Here is an 11,743-nt window from a genome sequence, read left to right on the forward strand (position 1 = left end):
GTCACCCGACTATGGAATATGTGGCGCTCTAAGCAAAGAGTAGGCCCTCTCTGAGGCCAGGAGCAAGAGAGAAATGTGTACCAGTTGCCTAAGTTTGCAAGGAGGTTGGGGGTATGGACACTGAAAGCCAGAACAGTCTTCAGGAGCCTGTGAGTAGCTGCAATGCCAACACTACCACAGGCTGGCCCAGTCTCCTCAGCTAGGTTGTCCAGAGCCAGCAGCTCTTTTTAGACATAAAGAAACACACTGAAAAATTATCCTAATCTACTCAGCTGATCTCCCCTGGCCCCAGGCAGTTAACATGAACTGAGTCATTTTTCATATTGGCCTACAGCATCTGTATTAATTTCCCAGCACCTACATGGTAGAGCCAAACTGCCCTCCTGTTCAGGGGTTCTGATGTCCACTTCTGGCCTCCATGAGCACTGTATCCAAACGGTGCCTATCCACACATGCAGACAAATTCTCTCATATAAAGTAAAAATAGGTAAATAAATCTTAAAAAAAATAAATGCAAGTATCCTTCAACTAAGAAATTATACTTCTAGAGTAAGTTCCCCTAGAATATAAAAATATTAAATTATATTTGTTGCTGCTGTTGCTGCTGCTGGTGGTGGGGTGTTTGGTTATGTTTGGTTTCATTTTTAAGATAACGACTCTCAGTGTAGCCTAGGGTGGCTTTGAACTCACAGCAGTCCTTCTGCCTTAGCTTTTTGAGAAAGGGAGGAAGAAAAGTTGGGAGAGATGGATTGAAAGAGAGATGTGACTGGGAGAAAGTTCTTTTATGGAATTCAAGTTCACTCCAAGGAATGTCAGAGAGCTTCTGCCAGTGTGTCAAAGGACGGGGACAACTAAGATGCACGGGGAGATAACTGACAGCTGAGCACCAGGGCCGGTACCACACCTGAGTGCAAGCCATGATAAAGAGAAATCACAAAGTTGCATCCTGGGCACGAAAGGCTTCTTTGTTAAGATGGATCCTTGCAGCCAAACCGTCTTGGAATCAAGAGGTGTCCATATAGGCTGTCATTTTGACAGCATGGTGTACACTAGTCTTTTCTCATCACAGCTTTCAACAGTTCGTGGAGAGGAAAATGCCCACAAACTCAGAAGCCACGTGAGGACTTGGATGTTCATGCACTGCCCACTTTCATGGATTTGGAAGGCAGAAATGTCAGGCTGACGTGTGGGCAGAATGTTTCCTTCCTGAGGTTTTGAGAGAAATCTAACCAACACCTTGCTTCACGGGGCACGGGCAGCCCCTGACCTTCCTAGGCTTATAGAAAGCCTACCTCATGATACAAATTCATCTGGTTTTCCCTGTGTACACACACACACACACACACACACACATGAGAGAGAGAGAGACAGAGAGACAGAGAGAGAGAGACAGAGAGAGAGACAGAGAGAGAGACAGAGAGAGAGACAGAGAGACAGAGAGACACAGAGAGACAGAGAGACAGAGAGACAGAGAAACAGAGAAACAGAAAGAGAAAGTATTTAACTTATAAGTTAGGCACCGTGAGGCATTAAGAACAGTAATAGGGCTGAGGAGATAGGTGACTCAGTCAAGTGTCTACCAAGCAAGAAAAAGAATCTGAGTTTGATCCCCAGAATTCACATTTAAAAAGCCAAGCCTATGGTAGTGCACACTTGTAATCCTGGAGTTGGAGATGTGGAGACAGATTCATCCTTGGGAAGAGTCTAGATTGAATGTCAGGACACAGTGACAGGACATTCTACAAAGGTAAAGCATCTTGTGTGTTTGGGGGGAGAGAAGACAGCCAGGAGTACTTCGAGATGGAGGAAGTTTCTATAGTGTGGTTCTTTGTCCTGGGTTATTCCCGTCCCGCAGGAACGCACACAGGACACAAGTCAAGACCTTTCGTGGTTACACTTTATTCATAATCGTGAGGTAGAACAAAGAAGGATAGAAGCGTGTTGCTATATATACCCACAGGTGTGACGTGTTAATACTACTGGAGGTTCCACCCATAGTCTCAAATGTCCCCGGGGGACGGACTAGTGACTTGGCGGGCATTTGCTCCGGCACATGCGCACAATGGAGCTTTAGCGCCATCTAGTGACGGCACGTATTATCACGGCTTCCTACAGTTCTTCCTACTTCCTACCTAATCACAGGCACGCCCAGAGGCTAACCTTGTGGGAAGCCACATATGCCATTACAAGGTAGTGCTGGCTACCACTGGCCACCACGCATAAGTTTGGGTAAACAATCAATGTGTACATATGCAGTAAAGTTTTTGCCAAGTCACTGCCTGACCCGGGCATGTTAATGAGGTTTTGTGAGGTACTGAGAGTATAACCAATCGGATGAGAGACATGTAAATGAGGTATGATACTGAGAGTATAACCAATCAGATGTGAGACATGCAAATGAGGTAGAATGCATAACCAATCCGGGTGTGAGACATGCCTCTCCTACGCCTATATAAGCAGCACCAGTTCTGGGCTCGGGGTCTTTTTGCCTCTGCAATCAAGCTCTCCCAATAAATGTGTGCGGAAGGATCCTGTTGTGGCGTGGTTCTTGCTGGCGAGGGGGGCGCTCACAAGATAACCTAGTCTAAATAATTTCTCGAATCAGATGTGGTTTGAGGCCAGTCTCCTTGGTACTGGATTGACAGAATTAGCCATAACACTTACTGTACAAACCTCTCCTCTTTTTTAAAAAATTTGGATATTTTATTTGTTTACATTTCAAATGTTATCCCCTTTCCTGGTTTCCCCTCTGCAAACCCCCTATCCCATCCCCCACTTACCCTGTTTCTAGGAGGGTGCTTTCCCACTACCCACCCACTCCCGCCTCACTGCCCTAGCATTCCTCTACACTGGGGCATCAAGCCTTCACAGGACCAAGGACCTTCCCTCCCATTGATGCCAGGTAAGACCCCTTCAGCTCATTCAGTCTTTCCTCTAATTCTTCCATTGGGGTCCCTGTGCTCAGTCCAATGGGTGGCTACAAGCATCAACATCTGTATTGGTCAGGCTCTGGCAGAGCCTCTCGGGAAACAGCTATATCAGGCTCCTGTCAGCAAGCACTTCTTGGCATCAGTAATAGTGTCTGGGTTTGGTGTCTGTATGTGGGATGGATCCCCAGGTGGGGCAGTCTCTGGATGGCCTTTCCTTCAGTCTCTGCTCCACACTTTGTCACTGTATTTCCTTTAGACAGGAGCAATTCTGGGTTAAAGTTTTGGAGATGGGTGGGTGGCCCCATCCCTCAACCAGGGGTGCCATGCCTAACCTCTGGATGTGGTCTCCCTCTCCTTTGTGGAGTATTTCAGCTAATGTCATCCTTGTGGATCCTGGGAGGCTCTTGCTTTCCTGGCATCTGTGACTTTCTGGTTGCTACCCCAGTTCCCCATCTCCCATTGCCACACACCTTTGTTCAATTTCCTGACCCTCTGTACATCTCATCCTATACCTAATTCTGCCCTTCTTTTTCCTCTCCCCTTCCTCTCTTTCTCCCACCCTGTACTTCCCTTGATTATATTGTTCCTCCTTCTAAGTAGGACTGACGCATCCATTCTCTGGTCTTCCTCTTGAGCTTCATGTGGTCTGTGAGTTGTTTCATGGGTATTCCACACTCTTTGCCTGATACCCACTTATCAGTGAGTGCATACCATGTGTGTTCTTTTGTGAATCAGTTACCTCAGTCAGGATGATATTTTCTAGATCCATCCATTTGCCTGTGAATTTCATGAGTCATTGTTTTAACAGCTGAGTAGTACTCCATTGTGTAAATGTACCACATTTTCTGATTTTTCTGTAACCATTCTTCTGTTGAGGGACATATGGGTTGTTTCCAGCATATATATGCTATGAACATAGTGAAGCATGTGTCCTTATTACATGTTGGAGCATCTTCTGGGTATATGCTCAGGAGTGGTGTAGCTGGGTCCTCAGGTAGTATTATGTCCAATTTTCTAAGGAACTGCTGAATTGACATGGTCACAGTGTCTTTCCACAGCAGTAAAACCCTAACTAAGACATAAATATATATGTATTTACATATAGGGGGTATGATACATATTATATAGAGAGTTTATTAGAATGATTTACAGGCTGTAGTCCAGCTGGTTCAATGATGGCTGACTACCTATAAAAGGTCCAAGAATCTAGTAGTTGTTCAGTCCACAGGCTGGATGTCTCAGCTGGTCTTCAGTATATGCTAGGGTCCTGAGGAAGTAGTCTCTAATACCAGTAAGAAATGGAGTTGCTAGGGAGATCAAGAACAAACATGTAAGAAGAGTAAACTTCCTGCTTCCATGTTCTTTATATAGGCTGCCAACAGAAGCCATGACCCTGAATAGAGCTGGGTCCCCCCCACATCTTAAAAGATCTGGATAAAGGACATGTCTTCCCAGCAGTATATAATAGTGCAGTCCTGTAATCCCAGCACTAAGAAGGCAGATGGATCTCTCAGTTCAAGGCTGGTCTAGTCTACAAAGCAAGTTCCAGTACCTATATAGTGAAACCCTGTCTCAAAAACAAACAAAAAGAAGTGGATCTTCCCACTTCAAAAGCAAAACATTCCTCACAAGTATGCCTATGCGTTTTGGGGGTTTAGTTAATTCCAGATGTAGTCAAGTTAACAACCAAGAATAGCCATCCCAGGTGGAAAAGGAGAAGAAAAGGAAACGTGAGCAATGAATGAATGAATAAAAAGGGAAAGGACTTAACTGCTCCTAGGTGTAGTGGAGGAGAAGGTTTATTGTAGGTAAAAGGGAGTGCATAGGCAGAGGGAGAGTCCAGAGTGAGCATGGCTCTACTGAGCAGGGCCATGTGAGGAGAGACATGGAGGGAGAACAAGAGAGGAGCTGCCGACCAAGAGCATGGCCTGGGCCAAGACACTGGCCAAGAGATGAGGAGGGTAAAGGGTAGATAGAAAGTGCCAGGAAACCAAAATGGTTGGATTAAATAGAAAAGCTCATCTGGGGACAGGGGAGCCCTGCCCCCGGGCTGAAGAAGTTTAGAGCAGAGTGCAGGGTATGTCAGGCAGAAGAATCCCATAGCATGTAGGGACTGAGGGAGGCTGGGAGAACCTGGCGCCAGGTCTACTTTGATAAGTTAAATAGGCAGCTCAGCCACTTATCCTAGGTTTGAGACCTAATGAGCACCAGCATTCATCTTGTCGTAGGGATGACACCTCCACAAGGTGAATAAGCACCTCGACAGCACTGAGAATGGAGGCGAGACGTCACCAGTGGACAAAAGCAAGGACAGTCAGCAGGTTGTTAAGGTCAACATTTTGTTATTTCTTCCAGGGCATTCTGTTCCAGGTAGCAAGTGGAGTTGTGCTTGGCAAATAGGCAGTACAGGTGATGTAATAAGTCCATCAATAAATCAGTCAGTGTTTGTGTATTTCAGTCTACTTCGATCTGTTTTTTGTTTCCTCGCCCAGCCCCAGCTTTGATTTGCATCTACCTTCACACCAATACATTATTTCTTCAAGTTGTGAGCGCCAATAAGCCCTTCTTTCCTTGGCCAGCTTCTTGTCAGGTATTTGGACATAACAGAAGAAAAGTAGCAAAACGTGGGACGCCTGACTCGCCAGCAAGAAAGACACCACAATAGGATCCTTCTGCACACGTTTATTGGGCTGCGCATTGACTGTGTAGGCGAAAGACTCCGAGCCCTGGGCCTCTCACTCTTATATACTATCAGTTCTCATCCACGCACAGCAGGCCACGCCACCTCACCAGGCACGCAGCTTCAGCTAATCAGGGCAGCAGGGGCATATCTCCACCAAAATGGCTTCGCCAGTAACCTGGTACACCTGCGCAGCTCTCACGAAGTTTGTGGCTTATATTCAGATGTATGAGGAAGTCAGGTGCAAGTCATAAGACTTAGCTGCAGTCCCTGGCGCCTTCTTGGGACTGCTGCCACACCTGCTCCCCACAGCAAAAACCAGGCCCTGTGTAAAGACTGACTATAAATTGAGTCACCTGTTCTCTACTCTAGCTTCCAGGAAGAAAACTGAGTGAATGTTCTTTCTTCTAAAACCAAGGGGTTTTTTGTTTGTTTTTTTGTTTAATTTTTCTATAATTTTGTAAATTGTCTTCCTTTTTTTTTAAAGTCTTTTTGTTTTCTTTTGCTTTTTCCTGGGGCCCAGAGTGTGAAAGCTTAAATGTGAGGGTCTAAGAAGATATTTTAAGGTGTGTAGATATATTAAAAAAAATTAGAACTGAAGAAGTATTAAAAAAGTATAGCAAAGTAAAGACAAAATTCGAGGCTTTTGGGCCCAGGCTTGGGAGTGTAGCCTTTGTGGCTTAGTGCTCCAGGTGCTGGTCATAAAACAGATAGCGACATTCCTCCACCTACCAGCTTCCTGGGTTCAATTCAAAGAATGGCACCCTGACCATTACTGGAACCTGCAATGCAAATGTGCTATCTTTAGGGGCTCTTAGATTGTTAGGGGCTCTTAGAAACTGTCTTGAGAGATAACCTGACACTTGTGACTTTATACTTCCTTGTGACTCTTAACTGGTATTTTTGGTATTTTCCAACAACACCCTCCCCACCTCCATGAATTGTGGTTTCTTCCTTTAAATACCCCCTTACTCAGCTACTCGGGGCGCCATGGTCCTCTACCCCTGCGTGGTGTATGACCATGGGCCCGAGAACGCTCTCGAATAAAAATCCTCTTGCAGTTGCAGCAAGATCGTTTCTTGTGGGTGATTTTGGGGTGTCGCCTCTCCTGAGTCAGAACGTGAGGGAGTCCTCACGTTGTGGGTCTTTCAGAACTTCTTCAGATTTCTTCCCTCTCTATGCTATTGGTATTCTAATACTTCAAAAGTTCATAGTTTTAACATTAATCAGTGGAGTTCTGATAAGCTATTGATCTAGTCCTGGTAAAATACTATCACAGTCACAAGCTCAAGATTTTAAATATACTTTGGTTGTCTCCTAAATATAGACTTTTAAAAAATTCTCATTGTGCAAAAAATAAAATAAAAAATCTCTCTATATCCAATCTATATGCCAGCCCTTTAAAAAGAGTGTTAATGTTTTTAATCTAAAATCATGTTTGCATCCCTAAGCTTTTACTCTGACTCAAAGACATGTGTCTACTGCTTTTTATACAGTGCAGATTTCAGTACAGATTGTAAACAGTTGTAATGCTAATATATCTTAAACTTTTGTCTTTTTTCATAAATTTGAAAAATTATTGTATGCTTCAGGGAGTGAACTTGAATACTCCTCTGACAGGTCAAAGGGGCTCCAGATAAGTACTCCTGTCACCCAATAGCCTATTTCCCCACCTGCCTATTCCTGAAGGTAGGATCTTTCCCCTGGTCTTGGGACTACCCTCCCCCAACTATCAGCTTTCAAATGTACACCCAAGATAAAAAATTTCCCCTACACACCTTAACTCTACCTTCTGTTTCTGGTCTATCTGTCCCAGCAGATGTCAAATCAACTGCAGACTGCTCCAGCAAGTTTCCAGCTCCCAGTGTCCCCTCAAAATCTGCATCCCAGACAGCTTCAAAGTGACTAGTCTCTCCCATCCCGCCTCACACACTACTCCAACCTGACAACATCTTTCTAGCCCCAGTTGGTCCTCCAGAGCCTGGACAGTGAGTGAAACAACCTGCTCTTTGGGCCAGCATTCCATGGAGCCCAAAAATTGATTCCCAGTGTCAGCAGGAAGTAGTCCTAGAAGATTATATGTTGCCCCTTATCATTTATTTATTATCAACAAAAAGGCTGGGATGTTAGGTTTCAAACCTGAGACAAATAGTGGTGTGCCTATTTAACACATCAAAGTGCCTACTCTGAACTCTGCAGCCTAGGAAGCTGCATGTATATAATAAGGGCTGCCCCCTCCCTATTATAATCCAGCCACTTTTGTTACCCCTCTTCTTTTGGGCCTCTCTGGCTGCTTCACCTGCCCCCCCTCCCCCCCTCCTCCCATGACTCAGGGTCATATTCACTCTGGACTCTCTCAGATATGTCTGCCTCTGACTATGTCTTCTTTTTTATCTATAGCAAACTTTCTTCTCCATCATCCCTAGGGGCAATCATGTCCTTTCCTCCTTTTCTTTTTTTCATTTTTCATTAACTATCCAACATTGATTACTATTTCACTGTGACCCATTTGATTGAGCAGTGACATAGAACTTCAGTGTGAACTGTTTGATTGCGCAGATGACTGAGAGGCGAGCGACTGTGAGAATTGTTAACCGTTGCTTTCTTACATGTCAGATGTGACACTCTTTTGTTTCAGTGACTCTCAGTTCAAGGCCGCTTTATTTTCATGTTTTTCAATACGTTTATTTGCTTTAAAGGATTGAGTATTTGTGATCTTCATAGCTTTTTGAACACATAAGTAAAAAATACTCTCCTAAAGCTTCATATATTATAAAAGATAACATAAATACTATTACATAACAAACTAACATAAACATACATAACTATAAAAATAAATAAAAAATAACAAATACATACAGTTGCACACACACATTCTAGTAAATATAAAATAAATCTTTTCTTAAAAGATCAGGATCCACTGCAGTGACTTGAGGTACCAGGGTGGATTGGTACCCAGGGGGGAACCTCTCCCTTCTCAGAGGAGAAGGGGAGGGAGGGATGGAGAAAGAGCCAAGTGATAGGGACTGGTAGGGGATGCTACAATTGGGATGTACAGTGAATAAATAAGCAAATTAATGGGAAAAAAGATCAGGATCCAAATGGGCTCATCACACTGCATTTGGTTGACAGATCTCACAATTGTTTTTACTGACAGCCTCCCTTCTTTTTCCCATTAATTTATTTGTAGATAAAAGCAAATTGTTTGGACATTGGCATTTTCTGCCACCTGGATTCTGCGGATTTCAGCTGTGTGATAGGACAAGTCCCTCTTCCTTCTTAGGCCCAATTAAGTTGAAGCTCAATTTTCTCATAGTGCTCTTTGCTTTTACTTCAAGGATGCCTTGATTTGTAGTCCCTCTTTCCTGTTCACCACTGTAATTCATTATGTCACCGAGGACTTGCAAAATGGTAAAATTCTAACTTTTAAAATATATTGACTCGTACCCTCTTGTAGAGAACTGATGGATACCACTGGGAAAGGCAGTTATACAGTTTATACTTGAGGCTAGCTACATGATTTTTGTTTTATCGCCTTTTTCAAGACAATGATTTGATTTCCTAGAATTCTCTAATTTCATTAGTTTCATTATGGTTGAGTCAAACATATCTGCTGCCCTTGAAGGCCCTTCATGTTTTTCTTGGGTTAATTCTCAAGCTAGCCCATCTTGCCATCTTGAACCCATGGGAAACGTTCCTTTAAAAAAAAAGAAAAGATTTATTTATTTATTTTATGTATATGAGTACACTATAACTACAAATGGTTGTGAGTCATCATGTGGTTACTGAGAATTGAACTCAGGACCTGTGCTCACTCTGGCTCAAAGATTTATTTATTCCTATGTGTAAGTACACTGTTGCTATCTTTAGACACACCAAAAGGTGTCAGGTTTCATTACAAATGGTTGTGAGCCACCACGTGGTTGCAGGGATTTGAACTCAAGACCTTTGGAAGAGCAGCCAGTGCTCTTACCCACTGAGCCATCTCATCTCACCAGCCCAAAACTTTCCTTTTTAAATCAACAAATATAGTTGTATATATTCAGAGTGTCCAACATGCAGGCTTGGCATGTGTTTACATTATAGTCTCTGTAATGGATTATGATGGTGGCGGTGGTGGAGGTGGTGATGGTAATGGTGATGGTGGTGGTGGTGGTGGTGGTGGTGGCGGTGGTGATGATGATGGGAGACCCATAGGTTTCAGCAACAAGGTATCACCTTGCAAGCAGAGACTTGGCTCTGCCCAGACAGCAGTTTGATCTTAGACTTCCTATTCCTGGAAATATAGAAAATGAAATTCTGGGGTTTTTATTAATAAATTACCCAGTATCAGACTTTCTAATAACATCACAAAAATGAAATCCATCCGGAAATGGATCTCATGTACTATACATGAGATCGTGCGATATTTATCTTTCTGTAGAAATCTGGTTTATTTCACTCAACAGTATTCTCCAGGGCCAAATGACAGAATTTCTTTTGCTTAAAATGCTGAATAGTAATGCCACTGTGTATATAAATCACATTTTCTTTTTCCATTGTGATAGTGGACCCTTTCTTTACTCTATACCTTGGCTAAGAGATTAACTCTACAATTACCATGAGAGTGAAGAGGGGTGTGTGTGTGTGTGTGTGTGTGTGTGTGTGTGTGTGTGTTCATGAGACTATCCCTTGAATGAGAAAAGGCAGCATTTGATGCTGAGAGAGTTACCGAGACTAAACTTTAGGACTGTAAGGGGAAATGAATGTTTAGAAAAGTTCGTCAGGCTTTGATATCTTCTGTTTAATCTGCTTTAAAGAAGATTTAATAGGCAGCTATATTTTTATGGCTCGAACCTAGATCCTTAAGAATTTTGGGCAAGCACCTAGCACTTTTCATTTTTTTTGTTTCAAAGACGTAATCTTCCTAAATTGCCCAGACTGTTCTTGAAGCCCCTGTATAATCCAGACGAGCTTCAAATTTGCAATCCTCCAGTATCAGCCTCCAAACTGCTGGGATGACAGGTTTGCACTGCCCAGCCTAGCCCGACAGCGCTCTTCCAATAGCATCCGTATTAGTTTGAATGTCTAAATTCATATTCACATGTTTAAAAAGAAACCACTTTATATATTTACTTTATACTACAAACCTAGCTGAAATTTTAGAAGAAATGTTTGTGTGACAAGTTTTAATTACCTATGGGTGGTTGACTTCACCTGAAATTTTTTTTTGTTTGTCTATTTGTTTTGGCTTTTAGAAATAGTGTCTCACATGTTGTTCTGACTTTCCTGGAAGTTACTATGTAGACCAACCTGCCTCGAATTCACAGAAATCTACCTGCCTCCACCTCCCAAGTGCTAGGATTAAAGGTGTGTATTATCATGCCTGGCCCTACCTGAAATTCTCAATCTTTTGAATAGTCTATTGAGTGTCTGAGACAAGCAAGGGCCAGACTGAGATATCAGATGAGGGGGTGGGAAATTGTGACAGGTAAAATGAAAATCTAGCCCTATCCTGGAGAAGGGGAGTGGGCAGGTACAACAATGGATCTATTATGGCTTGACCCCAGGAAGGGACTTAAATGGAAAGTAAACCTGCTCTATTTTATCAGTTTTATTTTCTTTGAGTTTTGAGACAGTCTCATTTCTTAGCCTAGGCTTGCCTGAAAATTATTGTACTCCTCTTGCTTCAGGCTCCCGGTGCTGGGATTCCATGTGTATAAGATCATAGACTCAAGACACAGGGACACTTTTGCAACCTATTCCCAGTTCTTAGCTTGCTGCCTGCTGGGATTGGTTCTTTGTTAAGCCTTCTCTGGCTGCTCCTCTGGTCTCTCTTCTGTTCTGCTCACTGGCCAGCCTCTTTCCCTTCATTAGTCACAGTTCCCAAGAGAGGAATGAAAGTTTTTTGGTTGCAAATGACAAGAAATACAATGGTGGGTACCTCTAGCAAATGTTATGTAAGGAAACTGCTTGCTATGAACACAACAGCAAGTTAAGAGCTGGAGCTGGGACTCCGTTTGTAGTGGTACCATATGAAAGCAGGCTTGGTGTGGCCTACCTACCATCCCAGCACTCCAGAAGCCAGCCTCAGTTACACAGTGAGTTCAAGGCTATCAGCTTGAAACTGAATTTCAGGCTGACTGGGGCTATT

General features: G+C 43.2%; 1 long non-coding RNA gene across 3 annotated transcripts in view; it reads right to left on the reverse strand.

The window, feature by feature from the left end:
• Positions 1-4,194: 4,194 nt before the first annotated feature.
• The window catches only part of LOC115029082 (uncharacterized), a 35,878-nt gene continuing 28,329 nt past the window's right edge, over positions 4,195-11,743 (reverse strand). For 2 of the 3 annotated variants that reach the window (XR_015045460.1, XR_015045459.1), the window contains one exon: positions 8,461-9,307. This is a non-coding gene — a long non-coding RNA (uncharacterized LOC115029082). Of the gene's footprint in view, positions 4,238-8,460; positions 9,308-11,743 lie in introns of those variants that run through there. The other variant, XR_015045461.1, reaches the window with a different exon arrangement.

The sequence above is a fragment of the Mus caroli genome, unplaced genomic scaffold (assembly GCF_978045245.1).
Source record: "Mus caroli unplaced genomic scaffold, Mus_caroli_1 scaffold_15, whole genome shotgun sequence".
Lineage (NCBI taxonomy): Eukaryota > Metazoa > Chordata > Mammalia > Rodentia > Muridae > Mus > Mus caroli.